Source organism: Bubalus bubalis, chromosome X (genome assembly GCF_019923935.1).
Source record: "Bubalus bubalis isolate 160015118507 breed Murrah chromosome X, NDDB_SH_1, whole genome shotgun sequence".
NCBI classification, from domain to species: Eukaryota; Metazoa; Chordata; class Mammalia; order Artiodactyla; family Bovidae; genus Bubalus; species Bubalus bubalis.
The window spans coordinates 131,359,673-131,382,955 of NC_059181.1; the positions used below are offsets into that span (position 1 = coordinate 131,359,673).

Genomic DNA, 23,283 nt, shown 5'->3' on the forward strand with positions numbered 1-23,283 from the left:
TTCTTCTTTCTGTTTTCTCATTGTTAGTGTATAAGAATGCAAGGGATTTCTGTGTGTTAATTTTATATCCTGCAACTTTACTATATTCACTGATTAGCTCTAGTAATTTTCTGGTGGAGTCTTTAGGGTTTTCTATGTAGAGGATCATGTCATCTGCAAACAGTGAGAGTTTTACTTTATCTGGATTCTTTTTATTTCTTTTTCTGCTCCGATTGCTGTGGCTAAAACTTCCAAAACTATGTTGAATAGTAGTGGTGAGAGTGCGCACCCTTGTCTTGTTCCTGACTTTAGCAGAAATGCTTTCAATTTTTCACTATTGAGGATAATGCCTGTTGTGTGTTTATCATATATGGCTTTTATTATGTTGAGGTATGTTCCTTCTATGCCTGCTTTCTGGAGACTTTTTACCATAAATGGATCTTGAATTTTGTCAAAGGCTTTCATTGCATTTATTGAGATAATCATATGGCTTTTATCTTTCAATTTGTTAATGTGGTGTATCACATTGATTGATTTGTGCATATTGTAGAATCCTTGCATCCCTGGGATAAAGCCCACTTGGTCATGATGTATGATCTTTGGGTGCTCAGCTTTCTTTATAGTCCAACTCTCACATCCATACATGACTACTGGAGAAACCATAGCTTGACTAGATGGACCTTTGTTGGCAAAGTACTGTCTCTGCTTTTTAATGTGCTGTCTAGGTTGGTCATAACTTTTCTTCCAAGGAGTAAGCGTCTTTTAATTTCATGGCTGCAGTCACCATCTGCAGTGATTTTGGAGCCCCCAGAAATAAAGTCTCTCACTGTTTCCACTGTTTCCCCATCTATTTGCCATGAAGTGATGGGATTGGATGCCATGATCTTAGTTTTCTGAGTGTTGAGTTTTAAGCCAACTGTTTCACTCTCCTCTTTCACTTTCATCAAGAGGCTCTTTGGTTCTTCTTTGCTTTCTGCCATAAGGGTGGTGTCATCTGCATATCTGAGGTTATTGATATTTCTCCCAGCAGTTTTGATTCCAGCTTGTGCTTCATCCAGCCTGGCATTTCACATGATGTACTCTGCATAGAAGTTAAATAAGCAGGGTGACAATATACAGCCTTGACGTACTCCTTTTCCTATTTGGAACCAGTCTGTTGTTCCATGTCCAGTTCTAACTGATGCTTCTTGACCTGCATACAGATTTCTCAGGAGGCAGGTAAGGTGGTCTGGTATTCCCATCTCTTTAAGAATTTTCCACATAGATAAAAGCATTATCAAGATCATATGTACTGTCCAAAAAAACTGACCTTTGGCGGGGAGGGGGGGGGTTAATAGCTGTATTAAAATATAATTCATATAATACACAATGTGGACTACTAACCACTATATGATCATGGCCACATACCACATATTTCACACATGTAAATTGTACTGTTCAATGTTTTTAGTGTATATACAGAGTTTTGCAATCCTTACAATAATCAATTTTAGAACATTTTCTTCACCCTCAAGAAGGCTCTATATCCTTTAGCTATGACCATTTTACCTCCTAGTCCTCACAGACCTATACAACCGCTAATTTACTGCCTACTTTGGACATTTTGTATCATTGAATCATAATACATGGTCTTTCAAGACTAGGTTCTTTTACTGAGCATAATGTTTTCAAAGTTCATTCATACTGTAACTCCATTCCTTTTTTATGGCTAAATATTATTTCATAGTATGGCTATGCCATATTTTGTTCATTCATAATTTTAATGGGGTTGTATCCTTTTTATTATTGAACTATAAATTTATTTATGTCATCCAGATACAAGTCCTTTATCAGATATATGATTCACAAATATTTTCTTCCATTCTTATGGGTTGTCTTTTCACTTTTTTTTGATAGTATCCTTTGAAGTATAAAAGTTTTTACTTTTTATCAAATCCAAATTATGTATTTTTTTCCTTTTTTTGCTAATGCACATGGTGTGATAGCTAAGAAACCACTGACAAATTTAAGATCATGAAGATTTACTTCTTTTTTTCTTCTACAAGTTTTATAGCTTTAGCTGTTACATTTAGGTCTTTGATCCATTTCAAATTAATTCTTGTATATCAGGTGAGGCAGGGGTCTCACTTCATTCTTTGACATGTCAATATTCAGTTGTCCCAGGACTATTTGCTGAAGAGACAATTTTTCCCTCATTGAACTGTTCTGGTAATCTCTTTGAAAATTAATGGACTGTAAATGTGAGGGTTTATTTCTAGGTTCTCAATTCCATTCCATTTATCTATGTTTATCCTTAAACCTGTGCCTCACCGTCTTGATTATTTTTGCATTGTCAACACTTTTGAAATCAGAAAATGTGAGGCCTCCAACTTTGTTCTTCCTCTTCAACATTATTTTAGTCATTCTGGGTCCCCTGAACTTCCATAAGAGTTTTACAACTACCCTGTCAATTTCTACAAAGAAACTAGCTGGAATTCTGATGCAGACTGGGTTGAACCTATAGATCAGTTGGGGAATTGCTGCCATCTGAATGACAGTAAATCTTCTGATACATGACTATCGAATGTCTTTCTATTTATTTATACCTTATTTAATTTCTTTCAATAATGTTTTATAGTCTTAAGAATATAGTTTGCATCCTTGTTATATTTATTCCTATTTTAATCTTTTTGATGCTATTATAAATGAAATTGTCTTCCTAACTTCCAGCTTGTTCATTGCTGTTGTAGAGAAATGCAATTCATTTTTGTACATTAATTCTGTATCCTCCAACTTTGCCAAACTTGTTTACTAGTTCTAACAGTTTTTAGTGTACTAAATCATGTCATCTGCAAATGAGATAGTTTTACTCCTTCCTTTACAATTTAAATGCCTTTAATTTCATTGTCTTGTCTATTTGTCCCAGCAAATAGTGAAATGTTAAATAGAAGCAGTAAGAATGAACAGTCTTGCCTTGTTCCTCACTGCAGGGGGAAATCACAGTGGCATACAACCTTTACTTTTTGTTCATGTTACATGTAAGCCATGGGCCATTGGAGGGTCATTGCAACTGTGCTCGTTTCTTTTAAGCTTTACTCTGTAGACATAGATATCTTCTCATTCTAGGACCCAGCCTGACGTCTTACCTGAGCTATACTATTCTCTTGGCACAGGACAAAAACAAGAGGCCAAGCCAAACCACATAGTCACCTTAAACCGCTACTTGGATATGACATGTGCCAAAGCCTGTCAGTGGAGCTCCAAGTCAAATCTATACTCCTCCCACAAGAGGCATGGCAAGCCACCTGGCAATGGGTAAGGATCACAATCATCTTACAGGAATGGTGGAGAGTAAACAACTGTGAACAATGATATCATCTCCTCTATTGAGTCTATATTTAATTTCCATCATCTCTAAGAATTACAGAAAATGATTAACTAAGCAATAAGTTCAGTTAATATCTTGACACAAAAACACAATGAGTCCAGCTATCTTTTATGACCTAGACCACCCTTTAGAAATTGTCCAATGTCACAGAGAAGACTAAGAAAAGTTATCTAAAACTTCAAAATAAGGAAAAATGATTGCATGACCTGTTAAATATCGTGGCAGTACATTTTCTACTAAGCCTTTTAGTCACCTGACTCTCTCAAGGTTTATAACTTAAACTATCCACAACTGATCAGAGTCCAGAAAATAATTCACTACAGTTCCCTGAAAGAACAGAATCTCCTTATGTGTTCAAACACCTCTTATTAAATATCTGACAGTTTTAGAATCTGTTGACAAATGAAGATCAGAAGTGAAAATGTGAGTCAATGAGAAAATTATTTAATTTATGCATGTGTGCACTCTAGAACACTTTATAGGAGCATATTTATTGTGTAAAGTGAACCAGGAGTACCCAGGATAATGAACAAGTTAAACTTATAGGCTAATAGCTCTCTTACCTCTAAAGGTCTTTGGATATAAAAAGAAAAAAGGAGGGGAGGGAATGAGTGTGCTCTTTTTATGCTTCGTTTTAGCACCTCTAATGTTTGCCATCTTACTTCACTTTCTCCCTGATCAAGCACGCCCTCCCCACCCCAAAACAAAGTATCCTTCCATCCTCAAAAGAGGACATATTGCTAATAATGCTAACATTTAACTAAGCTACATTAATCAGAATTTTAATGGAAATTTATCACTTTAATTTTAGCATGTGTCTCAGTTAAGCCATTGAGTATGTTCTCCAAATTCAGTAGGTAAGTGTAAGTTTTGCTAACTGAACTGTGGTTTTAAAATGTCCTAAGGAAGCTTTCTGACGAAACATAAACCAAATCACTTATTTCATACCTCAGCAACTTTCATGCTTCACCAAGGCAGAGAATGCATGTTGGATATATATTTCTTACTTTGAGAAAGAGTTTAAACTCTATTTGGACTGGCAGACAGTCAGAATTTCCCTGGACATATCCCACAGGGAACACTAAGATGTGGCTCCTGAAATATTCCTAATGACTTCATCTTTAAACATACTAGCTCTAAAATGACTGGGAGTGTGACTGCATGAAAAGTCCCTCTGGCTTAAATCTTCTATTACCCATAATGTTCTTTCTTCAAAGGTTAACCTATTCTTGTTCCTAGGACATAGACATCTATCTTTTATGTCTGCCAAAAGAACTGAACAATTAAAAGAGACCCTGGGAAAATGTGCCATGTAAATTACCTCAGTGAGTGTTATTTAAATTAGAGAAAAAGAAGTGTTAGAAAAAATTTAAACTCCAATATATTTTTAAGTTGCTTTAAACTCATATCAATCTCAAATTAATGGCCATTTCCCTGGTGGCTCAGACAGTAAAGAATCTGCCTGCAATTCAGGAGATCTGGGTTCAACCCCTGGATCAGGAAGATCCTCTGGAGAAGGAAATGACAACCCACTCCAGTATTCTTGTCTGAAGAATCCCATAGACAGAGGCTACAGTCCTTGGGGTTGCAAAGAGTCGGACACAACTGAGCAACTAACACACAACTCCATCAAAATAAAAATAACCAGAAAGAGAATTTTCTTTAGCAAATTCGTCTGTCAAAAATAACAACATCAACCTTGAAAAGAAAAACCTCTATTTTTTATTAAAAGATATAGAAAAGGAGTGGCACCCATTGTTACATAGAGACCATTCTGGAAATTCATTTACTCAGGCTCCCTGGTGAAAACAAGCATGGCTGAATTAGCCTACCAGTCATCTCTAATTTATCAATGGGTTGTGTCCCAAAATTTATCTGTAAGTCAACTGTTTGAAACTCACAACATATTTTCCCATGAGAACAAAGGGTAGTTAGGGTCTTAGACCAGCTCACAAAAGCTTACAGACTGGAAATCTGTCAACTCTGGAACTTCTAACACCAGTCTGCAGGCTGGATCCTGATAACAGTGCAGGAGGGAAAAGGAAAAAGATTTCTTTTTCCCTTCCTGTTGCAAAGCAATTTAAAGAAGACTCCTCCAAAAGGCCAAACTTAGGTATAATGCTATCTGTTCCCCTAATAATCCTCTTCCAATCTCTTAAATCCTTTAAGGCTAACACAACCCCTAGTTTTATATTTGTTGACATAGAAGAGAACAGGCTAAGCAGCAGATATTTAGGGACTTGGCTATGATTTCTTGTATATGACATATAGACACCAACTCTAGATAAACTGGAATACAGAAAAAAGACCCTGTTTATGAATCTTGGGTGCATAGGTAGGGCTAGCCACAGGAGCAAGAGAAAAGTCCTGTTACCAAACCTGTACTCAGAGTTGGAGCAGAACCAGTAACAAAGCTAATGCTTGAGTTGTTGAAACACTTGTCTAGCACTTTTCATACTCCTGTAGCTCAGGGTAGGTTTGGGTCCAGAGACCACGTCTGGGATTCAGTTTAGAGGTGGTTAATGGTCCAAGTGAGATGAGCTGAAGAACAGTGAGGGCAGGGAGTCAAGCAGGTGATAATGACTTGTTGATCTGATTCAAAAGTTTCTATTCATTTGGAAGAAATTACAAATAGGTCAAATATTTATTGTGTACCCATACTGTGCCATGCACTGTGTTCAGTTGAGTTCAGTCGCTCAGTCATGTCCGACTCTGCGACCCCATGAACCGCAGCATGCCAGGCCTCCCTGTCCATCACCAACTCCCAGAGTTCACCCAAACCCATGTCTATTGTGTTGGTGATGCCATCCAACCGCCTCATCCTCCATCATCCCCTTCTCCTCCTACCCTCAATCTTTCCCAGTATCAGGGTCTTTTCAAATGAGTCAGCTCTCTGAATCAGGTGGCCAAAGTACTGGAGTTTCAGCTTCAACATCAGTCCCTCCAATGAACACCTAGGACTGATCTCCTTTAGGATGGACTGGTTGGATCTCCTTGCAGTACAAAGGACTCTCAAGAGAGTCTTCTCCAACACCACAGTTCAAAAGCATCAATTCTTCGGCACTCAGCTTTCTTTATAGTCCAACTCCTACATCCATACATGACTACTGGAAAAACCATAGCCTTGACTAGATGGACCTTTATTGGCAAAGTAATGTCTCTGCTCTTTAATATGCTGTCTAGGTTGGTCCTAGTTTTTCTTCCAAGGAGTTAGTGTGTTTTAATGTCATGGCTGCAGTCACCATCTGCAGTGATTTTGGAGCCCAGAAAAATAAAGTCAGCCACTGTTTTCCCATCTATTTGCCATGAAGTTAGGTGCTGGTATTAAATAGTCCCTACTTGTGGTGCTCATATTCCACAACAGTGTTGAAGAGTTTACAGGAACCAAACAAATCCTCATTTAAGAGGGAAAAGCACAATTGTCCCCAACCCACTATGACCTAGACTTCCAAAGTAATGGCCTTATGTTTTGGAGGTGAGTGAACTAACTGTTCCCTTGTGGCTCAGACAGTAAAGCATCTGCCTGCCAATGCACAAGACCCAGGTTCAATCCCTCGGTAGGAAAGATCTCCTGAAGAAGGAAATGGCAACACACTCCAGTATTCTTGCCTGGAGAATTCCATGGGCAGAGGACCCTGGTTGGCTGCAATCCATGGGGTCGCAAAGAGTCAGACATGACTGAGCATGCACAGATGATGAGAGATGAACTGTAAAAATATGACCAAGTTAACTATTGCAAGAATCAAACAATATCAACTGTGTCATATTCCTGCAGTGAAACTGAAGGAAACAAACAAGTACAAAACCCAGAAGCTTAACTTCACAAATATGCCCAAGGCAAAACCACCAAGTGAGCTTGGTCCTTTTTGGCACCTTTCCTACCTGTCCTTTTACCTTCAAGTAGCCATCATGCGGTGGCACTCTCCCAGGATCAGGCCATGTCCCTTTCTCTGACTTTCGTCCAGGTAAAATCTCTCAGTGCTTTCCTAGGTAACATGAGAGTATGAGGTACTATCATCAGAAGTCATTTGTGCTTCAGTGCTAGTGAGAAAACTGACTGCCCTCTCCCACAAGTTTAATGAATAGGCACAATTCCAGAAGTGCTTGTAAAGTGCTTAATTGTGAGAATTTCACACACCACAGCTATCCGGTAGGGGTGATATTTTGGAATCAGGGTCTTTCAGTGCCCACTTAAACTTACCCATAGACAACTAACCACTTCACCTACATATGTACAAAACAGATCTAGAATTAAAAACCTCTGGAGAGTTGATATCCCTAGGAAATCTCCATCCTCAGATTGTAAAAACAACCATTTACGGAGCTCTGCATAAATATGGGGCAAGCACTACTGTATGAATGAACTCACTTAATCCTTAGGATGACCTTATGAAATGGTTCTCATTATTAGCCTCACTTTACCAATGAGGAAAAAGAGGCACAATTCATCTAAAAAAAGGCAGAGGAAAAGTAAAAAAAATGAGACAACAGGACAAATAGAAAACAAATAGCAAGAAGTCAGATTTTAGCTTAACTATTCAATAATGACATTAAATGTACTGTCTAAACACTTGAATTAAAAGGCAGAGATTGTCATTGGATTGAATTAAAAAGCAAGAAAACCCATTTCAAATATAAAGGAAAAGGATGGAAAAAATATACCATGCAAATACAATCAAGGGTATTGGCAGTCCAGTGGGTAAGACTTCATGCTTCCACTGCGGGGAGCATGGGTCTGATCCCTGGTAGGGGAACTAAGATCCCACAGACTGCACGGTGTGGCCAAAAGAAAAGAAACCTTCAGAAACTATATTAATTTTAAAGTTGGTTTTAGAATGAGGAGTATTACCAGGGGGTACAGAAGAATACTTCATTTTGATCAAGAGGTCAATTCACCAAGAATATATAATCCAAAGTGTGCATGCACCTAATCATAACAGTTCAAAATATAGGAACCAGAAAATGACAAAACTAAAAGAAGAAATAATTGTCACAATTATATTTGTAAATTTCAAAACACCTCTCTCAGTAATTGACAGACCAGGCAGACAGAAAATCTGCAAGGGCGCAGAAGATCTGGAATGCCACCAACCAACTTGACCTCATTGGCATTTATAGAACACTGCATCCAGCTAAAGCAGAAGGCACCATCTTTTCAAGAGCATGCAGAATAGTCGCCATGGTAGGCCATAAAACAAGTCTCAGTAAATTCAAGAGGATTTAAATAAAGCAAAGGAAGTGCTTTGACCACAGTGCAACTAAACTATATATCAATAACAGAAGGATCTCTGGAAAATCTGCAAATATTTGGAAATGAAGCAACAAACTTCTAAATAACACATGGGTCAAAGAATAAATCCTGAGGGAAAAAATATTAACATTGTTATTAGGGGCAATATTTTGAGCTGTAGGAAAATGAAAATACCACACATCAACCTTGTGAGATGAAGCTAGATCAATGCTTAAAGAGAAAGTTATAGCATGGAATTAGTAAATGTTTATACAACCGCCTCACTCACCAACATCAGAATATGATGCAAGGAAAAGTAAAGAACAGAGGACAAAACCCAGGCCCAAATGCAACTCCAATCATAAAAAAGTGAACCACTGCAGATAAGAGCTAAAGGAGAAGGTATAAGCGAAACCAAAAGTAGGTCTGAATTCCAAACTGCTTACCTTAGTAGTAGATGTTTGTTGATGATTCACGTCTAGGCTAACAAGAGGTTAGATCTAGGAAGGTAAGTGAAGGTAGGCTGGGGAAGGCACGAGTGTTAGAGTGAACAAGAGCAGCATGTGCTGGCTGAACCCAGGACAGAGGCTGTTACTCTTGACTTTAAAATGTCTTGCTAACGACAGGTTTTCCCTGGGGCTTAATACACTTCTCTCCCCAAGCAACAGCCTCTGGATTGGTTCTGTCCCTAACTGAGGTAAGAACACAGGTGTTTGGGATTGTAGGCTAGTTAAACTGTTAATTCCCAAGTATCATCTCCACATTATAATCATCTGAGGAACCGCCTTTACCACTCCTCCAGGCCTGCACTCCAAGAGACTTTGGTTTAGTATATTTGGAGTGCAGGGTGCCTCCAAATATTTTTGATAAATTCTGACTCTGATGACGCCCCCCCACCGCCCCGGTATAAATGCTACCACTAATAACAGCTGCTATCAGTTACCGAGGACCTGTTATGTACTAGGTCCTCTTTACGTGCTTTTACATGCATTGTGAGATTTAATTCATGGACAAAAAGGGCATTGTGAAGAGCAAGTGAGGAAGTTTAAGTGGAACTCATCCTCACTCAGAGGAGAGGAGGAAAATCATCTTGACACAGAGGCAATAACTTTTCAATGATCTGTAATGATACAAAAAATATGATTAAAACTTATTATGGTGATAAAAAGATTGGTGACATCAGGGTTAGTCATGAAAAAAGACTGAAAAAGTCTTTAGGAAGCATGAAAGAGTATATAAAGAGGTATGGTCCAATCCCATGCTAGTATTGATAACAGGCTGGTGTGAGGGATTCTGCTGCTGCTAAGTTGCTTCGGTCGTGTCCGACTCTGTGCGACCCCATAGACAGCAGCCCACCAGGCTCCCCCATCCCTGGGATTCTCCAGGCAAGAACACTGGAGTGGGTTGCCATTTCCTTCTCCAATGCATGAAAGTGAAAAGTGAAAGGGAAGTCCCTCAGTCATGTCCAACTCGTAGCAACCCCATGGACTGCAGCCTACCAGGCTCCTCAATCCATGGGATTTTCCAGGCAAGAGTACTGGAGTGGGCTGCCATTGCCTCCGGAGGGATTCTGCACTGCACCAAAATGGGTCTGAATTCTCTATCTCTTCTAGAGACACTCTCTCCTTCAGTGCCAACTTAGGGTGGAACCAGATCCCAAAAGACCTACACCCTCTAGGTCTGAATTGAAATAGGTTGGCTTCCTGAACATCTAAATCCTTCACGAAGTCTTCCCAGATCAACCTTTTGAGAAAAAGACTTCCCAAATCACACAGAGTCTAAGGTCATTCTCACCCTGAGTACTCACCATCAGTTCAAAATGTAATTGGACCTCAGATAACATGTGACATGTATATCTTACTCATTTTACATTTCCTGCTGTATATCCCATAAGCACAATCTTTTGTCTGTATTAGTGACTTCTTGGATGAATTATCCTGGAAAGCACAAAAGGTGCCTGCATAATAGTACCTAGCAGTGGTATATCTAATTACAATTTACAAATGTTCTTTAATAATGATGAAATGTAACTAGAAGGTAAGTACCACTACACACTGCACTGAAATAAAGATCATAAAAGCCTTGAATATAGTACAATATATCATTCTGGTTAAAGTTTCATGAGGACAGGGGTAATAGCTCTTTATCAGTCTGATACTCAAGTCCAAGGAAATCTGTCATCTGACAAAAATCAGAGGTCATCTAAGTTAAAGTAACAGGTCATTTTCTAGCTCCTATCCCTTAAAAGAAGGCTATTTCTCAGTTGCAAGGATGATTTCTCACATTTATGTGCTCTGTACTCAGTCAGAATCTCCTCTTGCCTTTCTCCATTAAATACCTCCAGGACTTCCTGATGGTACAGTGGATAAGAATCCGCCTACCAATGCAGGAGACATGGGTTTGATGCCTGGTCCAGATTCCACATGCCACGGAGAAACTAAGCCTGTGTGCCACAACTACTGAAGCCCGTGTGCCCAGAGCCCGCGCTCCACAAGAGAAGCCACCGGAATGAGAAGCCTATTCACCACAACGAAGAGTAGCCCCCGCTCACTGCCACAACTAGAGACAACCCATGCGGAGCATCAAAGGCCCAGCGCAACTGAAAACAAACAGAAAACTCCATTTAACAACACATCAAAGGAATTACACTTTTGTTAGCCTGACCCATGTAGAAATGATCATTATATTCAATATTTCCACTATCCTCCAATATCCTCCTATTGTTATTCTCAATTATGTCAATTTGTGTTTATAACTCCAACAAAATCTGTATCCAATTAGCATGAATTAGCATCTTTTAAAGAAATCCTTCTTTTATTCTCAGCTCTAGAACAAATAAAGTCTCTTTGCCCCTGACAGGACCTCTAGAAATGTTATTAAAATTTTCAATTAAAAAAATTAAACATTTAAACTTGTTTCTGATAAGCAGTAAGATAGAATATTAAATGGCTGTAATATTAAAAGCTTCATTCTACCCAAGAGGCAGTCTTTAGAGATCAGTATCCACAAAAATGTAAACAAAACAAAGGCCAGGCACAGCTTTTAAACTAATGAGATCTTATGCTACTTGGATCATGAGACTCAAACAAGGATCACATGAGTTTTCTGATTTTTACAAACATGCTTATAAAAAGTAAGGCCACCATAAATCCCAGTTTAAGAACCTGGTCTCAAATATTCAACTGATTTCCTGGACTAAACAAAAGCATCAGAGACCTAGGTGCCTGAGATACGTATTTTGGTGTCATTGTAGAAATAGCCTTCATTTGAATGAGCTGAGCTGTTGCCCATCAGCTAACATTCAGGGCTATTACAAGATACAATCCCTTCATTTCATTTACTGAAAAGACAAGGCTGTTTCTTTATGAGAATACAAAAAAGAAGCTCCTTTAGGTTTAACTGCCAGAAAATGTTATTCTCCACCATGACTGGCGTTTTATATGATGGACACTGCAATTTCTCTAATTGACCACATTAAATTCTCTGTGTGGCCTGCCAGGTTTTTCAGAGCCAATTCATGAATAAAGTGAACACAACATTTTGGAGTGTTGGCTTCACTTGGAGTATTATTTTCACCCCAAATTTGATGAGAAATCAAATTTTCTCATTTACTTTTAAAATATTGTACTGTATGCTTTTTTTATATAAATCCTTCTTGAAACATGGTAGAGTAGAAATAAAACCAAACCCAGGTTCGGTTAGAATAAGATCGAACCCAGGTCTCCCGCATTGCAGGTGGATTCTTTACCAGCTGAGCTGCAAGGGAAGCCCAAGAATACTGGAGTGGGTAGTCTATCCCTTTTCCAGGGGATCTTCCCAAACCAGGAATTTAACTGGGGTCTCCTGCATTGTAGGTGGATTCTTTACCAACTGGGGTACCAGGGAAACCCAAGAAATAAAACAATTGCAATAATTATTGAAAAAAAATAAGCATGCTGGGATTTCCACTCATACTTGGTTAAAGCATCTCCTTGAAATAGAAAATGGCTCTATTCCACTGACAAGTGACTTTCCAACGATAAACTGCAGATAGCCTGTAGATAATTTGACAAGGCAAGATGTTTTAACTTTTGCCACTACCACTTAAGACAATACAGATGAATGGATGACCATCTTCCAAGTTACGATCAACTTAAGATGGATTCAGGATTGATTGGGTATAGAGGCTTTTTAGAGTTCTTTAGAAGACCCCGAAAAACAAACCTGCCATCTTGAATCCATCTTTTAGAGACTCAGGGGCAAGTTACCAACCCAAGAAAATGCACATACCACAAATTGCATTCAATTTCTGGAGAGCCCATAGATATCCTTCGATTCCATTTATGAACCTAAAGTTAACAACCACTAGAGCTTACAGCCTAGGTCCTGAGAAATCCTGCATATTATAGGATTCTCATGTAAAAGGTTCAAAGATAGATGAGAGATTAGGGATAGCTCCTGCTCACATTATGTAGTAATAAAAGTCATACTGCAATAACGACCTCAAAATATCCTGCTTTGTACATCTTCATTCCACCTGATCACTGTTATGTAGAGGAGTAAATCCTGCCCCATCCAATCTCCTTACCTGGGTTTTCCCCCCCACCTCCCTCCAGTGTTTGTTGTTTGCCTCCACTTTGCATTGTTGAACTTTGCTGTTCAATATTGGTATACATTCTTAAATAATTGTGGTTATGTTATACATTTCAATGCATATTTCTTGCTTTATGTTTTTCACTAATGACATTACTTGCTGTGTATTTTACATTTATTTTACACTAGGGAAATGATGTTAGACAAAGAGCAAATTCGAGTGAATTTTCTTATTCGAATTCAAAACATGTCATAAAGCACAGAAGACAATTCATAACATCAGGAAGGCATTTGGCCCACGAACTGCTAATGAACGTACAGTGCAGTGGTAGTTCAAAAGTTTTGCAAAGAAGACAAGAGTCTTAAAGATGAGGAGCATAGTGGCTGGCCATCAGAAGTTGCCAACAGTTGAGTGCCATCATCAAAAATGATCATCTTACAACTACAAGAGAAGTTGCCCAATAACCTCAATGTCAACCATTCTATAGTTGTTCAGCATTTGAAGCAAACCAGAAGGGTGAAAAAGCTTGATAAGTGGGTGCCTCATGAGCTGATGACAAATCAAAAAAATCATCATTTTGGAGTGTCTTCTCTTATTCTACACAACAGTGAACCATTTCTTGGATTGCGATGTGTGACAAAAAGGATTTCATATGACAACCAGTGATGAGCAGCTCAGTGATTAGACAAAGAAACTCTAAAGCACTTCCCAAAGCCAAACTTGCACCAAAAAAAAAGTCATGGTCACTTTTTGGTGGTCTGCTGCCAGTCTGATCCACTACAGCTTTTTGAACCCCAGTGAAACCATTACACATGAGAAGCATGCTCAGCAAATCGATGAGATGCACTGAAAACTGCAATGCCTGCAGCTGGCACTGGTCAACAGAATGCAGGGCACACAACCAGTGGTTCAAAAATTGGATGAATTGGGCTAAGAAGTTTTGTCTCATCTGCCATATTCACCTGACCTCTTGCCAACCAACTACCACTTCAAGTAACTCGACAACTTTTTGCAGGGAAAACACTTCCACAACCAGCAGGATGCAGAAAATAGCTGTTGAATCCTGAAGCATGGATTTGTATGCTACAGGAATAAACAAACTTCCTTCTCATTGGCAAAAATGTGATCGTAATGGTTCCTATTTTGACTAATAAAGATGTGTTTGAGCCTAGTTATGATGATTTAAAATTCAGGGTCCAAAACCGCAATTACTTTTTCACCAACCTAATAGAATAGGAAGTTCCATGAAGGCAGAAACTGTTTTTCTCAAGGCTGTACCTCTGGTGCATAGGAGGTACTCAAATATTTTTTTGAATAAATCTTCCATAGGATTCTCTGGAGCAGGTTTTTGAAAATAAAATTTTACTGGAACTCCATCATGCTCATTTTTTTACATACATCCTATGGCTGCTTTCATACTATAATGCTGAGCTGAGGAGTTCCAAATGGGTTAATGTAAACCCACAAAGTCTCTAGTTCCTTACAGAAAGTTTGCTGACCCCCAACAGCACTCAACTGGCCTTTATCTCTCAAGCTAGAATTGGAAGCACTGTAGATATAGGAGTTAGGTCTTAATACTTCTTTGCCTCTAGAACAGAGGTGCCTTAAAATAGCTATCAAATACAGATTTTCTTCTTGAAACATAAATTTCTGCACAATTAAGTTCAAAGTTAGTATTTTTCATCCTCAATGCATTTCTAGCAAGGCCAAAAGCAAAAAAGCAAAGGTTACCTATGTCCAGTAAATTGGAGAACACAGCGAAGAGATTCTGATGCTAAGTTCTGGCAAATTTTCACAATCATAAAATCTTTAAAATGCCAATGCAACATAACTACTGGAAAGCTTTTCCCTGATATGTTTCAAACAAATGATTTTGAGGTGAACCATAGTTATTTTCTCACTGGCATAATCATTCTAACAAGGTATCGTTTTTGTTTTTTTTTAATGCCAGGCACATTATAGGTGCTCAACAGCCATTGAGTGGATCACTCTACAATAATCACTGTGCTCATCAATTTGCAAATTATAATTACCTGAAAGGGGGCACTGAGATTTATATTCCTTTGCCAATTCTAAAATATACTCAGCATGTCTCAATCCTTTTAAAAATCAAACCCTTTACTGTCATTCTCCACAAAAAAATTAATTTGTATAGGTATCATTGGGGTTCAAGAAACTGAAGAGTAAATGAATAAGTCTGGGCATGATTTCAGCCCACTTTCTACCCCAGGTGCAGAGGAAAGAAAATAGGATTTTCTCATATTATTGGATAAGATGTCTGTCATTTGGAAACATTGTGGTCCATGGACTAAGACACACATAAGAAGAAAAGGGCTAGGAATCTTAGCTAAGTTATTTTGAATAAGCAACAATATACACAATGATATACAATCATTTGAGAAAACTATTGTTTATTTAGAAAAAAAGGTTACATGGGTAGAATTAGATAGATAAAAAAATTTCCTTTTAAAAATGTCACTGTGAAACTTTTCCAGATGAAAGTTCAGCAATACAAAGCTTCTCTAACTGTAGAATTAAAACACATTTTTATTCCCCCCAACCCCTTGGTTTTTCTAACATAATTACAAAAAAAAAATGGCAAGGGACAAGTGAGTGCTGGTACCATTTTTTTTTTCAAACATGTTTTAATGTCGTACACGAACTATATAAAATGATTCCTAGGCATTGCATAAGACACTGCTCCCACTTTGTTTTTTTACTGACTAAATATAAAACAGGCCAAATAATAAGTTAAAATTGAGTTTTTAAATGAGGTAAATTCAAAATGGTTCAATAATTGTTTATTTTCCATTTCAAACAATAAAAAGGAAGCATTTCGTATTGAAAAAAAAAATAAACCCAGGCAATATTTAGTTACTCTAAAGTGAAACTCTGTACATATGTAACCTTATTTGCTTGTTGGAAACTGTATGCAGCACATTGTGCTAAAAATATGAAACAGTTAACACTTTCAGCCATTTACTGAAAATAAACATGTAGAAACTAAGCAACAAGTTAAATACAGTAATGCACAACTCAACAATTCTAAGTTTTCAGCATGGAGCAATAAAGCAGATAACTGAATAATTTAAGGAGATGCAAATGGGCCCTCTTCATTCATAATTCTTGGCAATCTACTCAGGAAAATAAATTTCTGGTCACAGCTGAACAATTCATTCCAATCTCACCTGAAAGAAACAAAGTGATTATATTGATAGATAAGAAAGGAAGCGGGGTGAGAGAGGTGACGGATGGAAGGCGGAGGAAGGACAGACCAAAGGAGAAGGGAGGAGAGAAGGAAGAAGGAAGAAAAAAGAGAAGGAAGATTTAAGAAAGAAAATCAATGAGTTCTGTGAATAACCAATGCTTGAATTAAGTCCCTAGATAAGGATAAAATATTTGTGTATTTCTTATTGCCTACTTGGCATACTATGATAACTTGTATTTTATCTGAGAGAGAGGAAAAGAGGGGAATGGGGGAAGGGAGGAAGGAAAAAATGAAATAGAAACAAGTAAAACATTCCACTGGGACAAGCAATAGCTTGTCAAAAGTAAACAACACATAGCAATGAAAAGGAACCAGTTTTACATGATCAATAAAAAGAAAAATGACATCACATTTTTTCATAAGGACATGATTTTAATAGTTACTTATATTAAGATGCAATGTCTGCTAAATTATAAAAATTGCTTTAAAAATATATTGACTTAATTATACTCGTTTCCTTTATGTATTGACATTTTTCAAATACTGCATATTTGAAATAAATCAAAACATGATTATTACAACATGTGGCAAATAAGTTATCTGCCTAACATTGTTCTCATTCAAATTTTAAATTAATGCTTAAGGCATTAAATTTTACTGATGAAATACTACATTCACACATTTCATAAAATCAGAGCTAGAAGGGTCTTAGAAAATAATCACACTTGCATGAAATGCTGACAATAATTTACATATCATTTCTATACAGCATTCTGTTCACATCAGGTATAATCTTGACATTACCAATTATAATTATAGATACATATATGTTGAACTTACAATTAATTTTAATACTTAAAAATCATTGTTCCTGTTCATCACTGATGAATGGATAAACAAAATGTGGTATACATTCATACAATGGAATAATATTCACTTATAAAAAGAAAAGAAGCTCTTATACATGCTACAACATGGATGAATCTTGAAAACATGATGCTAAGTAGAAGAAGCTAGACACAAAAGGCCACATATAGAATGATTTCATTTTTATGAAATGTCCAAAATAGGCAAATCCAAAAAGAAAATACTTTAGTTACTTCCAGGGGGAGGGGAAAGAGAGAACTGGGAGTGACTCTAGCAGGTATGGGGTCTCTTTTGGGGAAGATGCAGATGTTCTGGAATTAATGGTGATAGTTACAACATAGTGATATATTAAAAACCACGTTGGCAAATTTTATTTTATGTGAATTTAACTCACTTTTTTTAACTGCCAAAAAAGTTCATGTTACAATAAAGAGTATTGTATAATAAATGGTATCAGTATAAGAAATGGGTTCTTAATCATGCTGCTGCTGCTGCTAAGTCACTTCAGTCGTGTCCGACTCTGTGCGACCCCACAGACGGCAGCCCACCAGGCTCCACCACCCCTGGGATTCTCCAGGCAAGAACACTGGAGTGGGTTGCCATTTTCTTCTCCAATTCATGAAAGTGAAAAGTGAAAGTGAAGTCGCTCAGTCGTGTCCGACTCTTGGCGACCCCATGGACTGCAGCCCACCAGGCTCCTCCATCCATGGGATTTTCCAGACAAGAGTACTGGAGTGGGTTGCCACTGCCTTCTCCATCTCAATCATGAAGCTGTCATAATTACCGGGCAAGGGAAATTTTGATGACACATTTAGGGGTACATTAAAACATAAAATTGGTATCACTGTTAGAACATGTGAAGATGATCTTTCCCAGGAACTGAAATTAAAATTTTTACAAGAGCCAAAATCCTCAAGCAATATAATCATACCAATATTGTAAAATTCATAAAAGTTAGCACACAAATACAGCCTATCTACAAAATTAAGGGACTTGTTCCAGGACGTGATTTCCTCTCCTTTCTGAGAAAGAAGGATGACCTAAAACAGTGACATTTTTATTAGATGCTGCTTCTGGATGGCAAATCTCAGGTAAAAACTGTATACACAGGGACCTTGCTGCAAGAAACTGCCTGGAGGTGAAAATAATGTTCTGAAAACCAGTGACTTTGGAATGTCTCGTCAAGAGGATGGTGGTGTGTATTCATCTTCTGATTTAAAGCAGATTCCCATTAAATGGACAGCACCAGAAGCTCTCAATTATGGGAGATATCGTTCTGAGAGTGACGCATGGAGCTTTGGCATCCTCCTCTGGGAGACCTTCAGCTTAGGGGTCTGTCCACACCCTGGAATGACAAATCAGCAAGCACAAGAGCAAGTGGAAAGAAGATACTGGATGTCAGTCTCTCAACAGTGTTCAGAATGTATTTACAAAATAATGCTGAAGTCTTGGAATTACAAACTTGAAAACCGCCCCAAGTTCAGGGAACTTGAGAAAGAAATGCCATCAAGAAGAAAGTCACACAGGGATGAAACACTGCTAAACTCAGACTTTAGGACTCTATCTTCCAGCAGAGTAATATTTTCTTCTCATTAACAAGTCTATACCACATTACCTGGAATATTCTACTAAGGTTATTTTTTTTTCAACTATTTTTAAGAAATATGTACAGCTTTAACCACTGTAATAGGAAAGCACAGGTTCTAAATGCAGGAAATCCCACAGATCTTTTCACATCAAGGACTGTCGATATTTCTCAAAGCGTTTCTACTTTAGGCTCAGTTCAGAGTTGGCTGTCCTCGACCCTAGACAGCTTTCCTCTCCCAGTACTATAAACTGCATTGGTAATACCATCTTTGCAGGACACATTTCCAAAAAAGGTGGCCTTTCACTGTGCTAAGACAAGATTACATTTGTAAACATCACTTTCCATTGGGAATTATTTGGACATCCTGGGGTTTTTTCTTCTTTGCTTTTTGCCAGAAATAGGCCTTGCTGTTTTAGTAAGGTTGTCATTTCCCTATGTTCCACCACACCCTTCTCCTTTGTCTGGGTATCAGAAAACTATATATGAAATGCCTTCAAAGAGTACCCTTTCAGAGTTGAGGCAGCTGATTTTCAATGAAGTTACTTTATAGAGAGCTATGACAGCAAGAAGGAAGTCTGAAACAGGTCTGGGTCAAAGAGCAGCTAAACTGTTTATCAAAGTAGAGAACAAAGACAAACAGAATATCAGCCTTGTTATCAGAGCTACCCCTTTATAAACACATACACACACTAATTTTATGATTAAATTCACCAAAAAGTCCTAAGAAAGGTTTCAATAGTTCTTCATAAAAGAGCCCTCTGGATGGCAACAAAAGTTATGTAGAGAAACTACATAATACAAGCCCAGCAAATTAATAGCTTATTCCTGGTTAATCCTAGTACCTGTACATACACACACACACACACGCACACACACACAGAGGCACCCACAAGCCAAGTAGAAAGGCACACATGGATAAAATTGACAGTTAAAAAGTCCAATGAACATTTACAAGGAAGAAAGAAGCTATAGGAGAAAGACAATAGGACAGCCATCCTAACCCCACTTTATTCCTTCACTTACCCTTAAACTGCTCCCTAGCAATTTTTATCATTGCAAACACACTTCCTGAGGTATTCCAACTGGATAAAATGAACAGTTAAAACTAGGATTCTGTTGAACTGAATCTCAGCACATCCTGGGGTACCTCTCAAGATAAATGTGTGTATGGGGAGTAGCCACTCAGGGGTAAATGCGGCATTGGAGTCTTTGGGAAGTGCTCATGCCTATGTACAGATAAAGAACAGCATAGCACCTGAGTGAATATTTTGTCTGCCTTAAGTGGAAGAAAGGAAATGGAAAATCCCTCCTCTTCTCTCCAACTGTTTAGTGCCTATGAATATCAGTGCATGGAATTCAGTGATACTTTAAAGGATAAAAATGAAAAGAAAAATAGTTTGGGTCTATCATTTCAATCTCCTAACAAAACTTTTGTATACCTTTAGTGGTTGCTACACACAGACCCAGATGAAAGCATAATAAACATGCCCTCAAAAAATATGTTGCAGCACATAAAGCAACTTCTTAAACAGTATACTATCAAATGTTACAAATAAACTGAACCTTCTATTGAGGGGAAAAAAAAGTCAATGATGTTTCTCCTCAATTCCAAAAAGATAGTTAACACTCTGAGTACATACTTCTCCATGTAAAGTTAAGAGTATCTGCAACAGGTGGCTCAGTGGCAAAGAATCCACCTGCCAAGCAGGAGATGAGGGTTCCATCTCTGGGTCAGGAGGATCTCTTGGAGAAGGAAATGGCAACCCTCTCCAGTATTTTTGCCTGGAAAATTTCATGGACAGAGGAGCCTGGCGGGCTCCATGGGGTCGCAAAGAGTCAGACACAACTTAGCAACTAAACCAACACCCCTTGAAACATAGTAGGTAATAAAGAAAAATACTTGGTTGTCTGATTAGAAGGAAGAGATGGAAGTTAACTGCCTTCAACAAGATCAACATCTATGGAAAGGGATATGCAACACACTCATATATACATAGGAATCAGTGACTAGGATTCTAGGCGAGCTGATACATGCTTGTAAGCAACGAGAAACTACTGAGAAAGTTAACTGAACACTCCCTACTCTACATATTCCTAAAACAAGCAATCTTTGAGCACTTAGGGGGTCAGTTTCTAAGTATGGACTGAAGAAGAAAGACTCAGAATGGGGATTACAAAAGCAGTTGTTTATAGGGGCTACTATAAAGTGGAAACTAATGGAAGTGCACTTACTGGGGCCTGATTGAGGCAAACTACAAAAAAAGACCCATTCTATTTAAGGGGGACAAGCACCTAGGCAGGTCCAGCTGATTGCTGCCATGCAGAATGAGAACACAATGTTGCCAGGTGTTCCGGTTCTTCAATAGAAAGTAACATTTGGATTGTGTGTAACTATTCTGAAAATGTTAAATAACTGTGCAAGGCCAAGAAGCTGCTGCTGCTGCTGCTAAGTCGCTTCAGTCGTGTCCGACTCTGTGCGACCCCATAGATGGCAGCCCACCAGGCTCCCCCGTCCCTGGGATTCTCCAGGCAAGAACACTGGAGTGGGTTGCCATTTCCTTCTCCAATGCATGAAAGTGAAAAGTGAGAGTGAAGTCGCTCAGTCGTGTCCCACTCTTCGCGACCACATGGACTGCAGCCCACCAGGCTCCTCCATCCATGGGATTTTCCACCGAGGCAAGAGTGCTGGAGTGGAGTGCCACTGCCATCTCCAAGGCCAAGAAGGCATGTCTAATAATCCACATTCTGCCTAAGGGCTGAAAATTTGCAACCTTGGGTTTAAATGTTAAGAGTTAGGTTACACATAAGAGACAGAGATGACAGACAGACCTGAAAATATATTAGGCCTCACTGGAGTGGAGTATTAGAATAGGAATGTAGTATACTACAAATACAGATGGGTAGCAGAGAGCTAATTGTTAATATTCTTTGAAATCAAGAATCCAGGATCGAAGTGCAAGTAGATTGAGTTTCTCAAAACCTAGAAGCAAGTCTCAATTTAGCAATGTCTGGCTCACTAAAGGACTCTCAAAAGATAGCTGAACTCAATATTAATGAATTGAAGACCATATATATCAATTTAAAACTGAGACTCTAAAGAATGGTTCTAAGTGGAAGTTTTTCATAGACAGGAATTTTTAAAGATTAAACTAGGGGAAAAGGTTAAAAGCAAAGAAGTTAGTTGTGTTCCAGAGACCAAATGAAAGAGAGGTAAGATGAATTTGGACAAAGACGTTAGCAAAAACAAGTAACAGGAAATACAGAGAACAAGCAAAAAGGATTTTGCAACTAAAAATTATGAAACAGGAAAAGAAGACTTTGGAAGGAATTTAATCTGGGTCACATTCGTATATTGTATTTTCTTAACACTAACATGATCGTTTTAATGTTTCTGAAATCAGAGTGATACTTACAAATCAATGTCATTTCTCTCTGTACTTTTCTCAAAAAAAAAAAAAGTTCTAGAAAGCAACAATGAATCTTAAAATTAATGGCATCTCTGAATCATGGAAATGTGACATGTGTAGCAGTTCTCCTTTCTGTATAATATAAATTAAAAAGGGAGCAAGGAGCAGCAGATTTGAAGTGGCCTAAAGGTAAAGAGATCAGTCCTGGGTGTTCATTGGAAGGACTGACGCTAAAACTGAAACTCCAGTACTTTGGCCACCTCATGTGAAGAGTTGACTCATTGGAAAAGACTGGGAAGGATTGGGGGCAGGAGGAGAAGGGGACGACAGAGGATGAGATGGCTGAATGGCATCACCTACTCGATGGACATTAGTTTGAGTAGACTCCGGGAGCTGGTGATGGACAGGGAGGCCTGGCGTGCTGCAATTCATGGGGTCACAAAGAGTCGGACACGACTGAGTGACTGAACTGATACTGATACTGAAAGGTAAATGATGCCAATCAGAAATGATGAGAACTCTATATGAAAAGGAACAGCATAAAGACTTGACCAACCCTAGAAGGTATCCAACAGAAGACAGCCAGAATAGCTTAAAAAAAAGGAAAAGTCTACCAGTGCTTCACAAAGAGTCTACGCAAGAAGAGAGATGTATAAAACCACAGTGACAGCTGTCAATGACAATGACTGGCCCATTCCTAATGAAGATACAAGAGGTAGAGCTTTTTTTTTTAAATAAGGGGACCAGGTGACAGCAAGAAGTAAAAAGCAAAAAGCAAAATGCCAACTAAAAGGAAGGTTATGGTGAAGAATAAAAAAAAGATTAAGAGTTTATCGTTCACCAGGGAAGACAGCAAGTTGTTAGGTAAAGGGATAGCTAGAATTTAAGAATAGGTAATATTTCTTTTATAATCTTCCTAATTTAAAAAAATCTACTAAATTCTTAAAAGCTCTCTCACAACTCTCATCTTCCCTTCTATGCTACTACTTAGAAAACAAGCACAGACTAACAAAACAGAAAAAGCACATAATCTGTCAGGAAGTTACCTACCTGGCAACCTCAAA

At 38.2% G+C, this 23,283-nt stretch overlaps 1 protein-coding gene, 1 long non-coding RNA gene and 1 pseudogene across 12 annotated transcripts in view; 1 reads left to right on the plus strand and 2 right to left on the minus strand.

Moving 5' to 3' along the window:
• Positions 1-9,961, minus strand: part of LOC123331754 — a 210,135-nt gene extending 200,174 nt beyond the window's left edge. The window contains exon 1 of one of the 2 annotated variants that reach the window (XR_006548513.2): positions 9,023-9,961. This is a non-coding gene — a long non-coding RNA (uncharacterized LOC123331754). The remainder of the gene's footprint in view (positions 1-9,022) is intronic. The other variant, XR_006548512.2, reaches the window with a different exon arrangement.
• Positions 9,962-13,575: 3,614 nt separating this feature from the next.
• LOC112582047 lies at positions 13,576-18,820 on the plus strand (annotated as a pseudogene).
• Positions 15,536-23,283, minus strand: part of THOC2 (THO complex 2) — a 117,860-nt gene continuing 110,112 nt past the window's right edge. For 8 of the 10 annotated variants that reach the window (XM_006064995.4, XM_006064996.4, XM_025276462.3 and 5 more), the window contains one exon: positions 17,858-18,569. The gene's annotated coding sequence lies outside the window, so the exon portion shown is untranslated. Of the gene's footprint in view, positions 16,338-17,857; positions 18,570-23,283 lie in introns of those variants that run through there. The other 2 variants (XM_025276461.2, XM_025276458.2) reach the window with 1 other exon arrangement.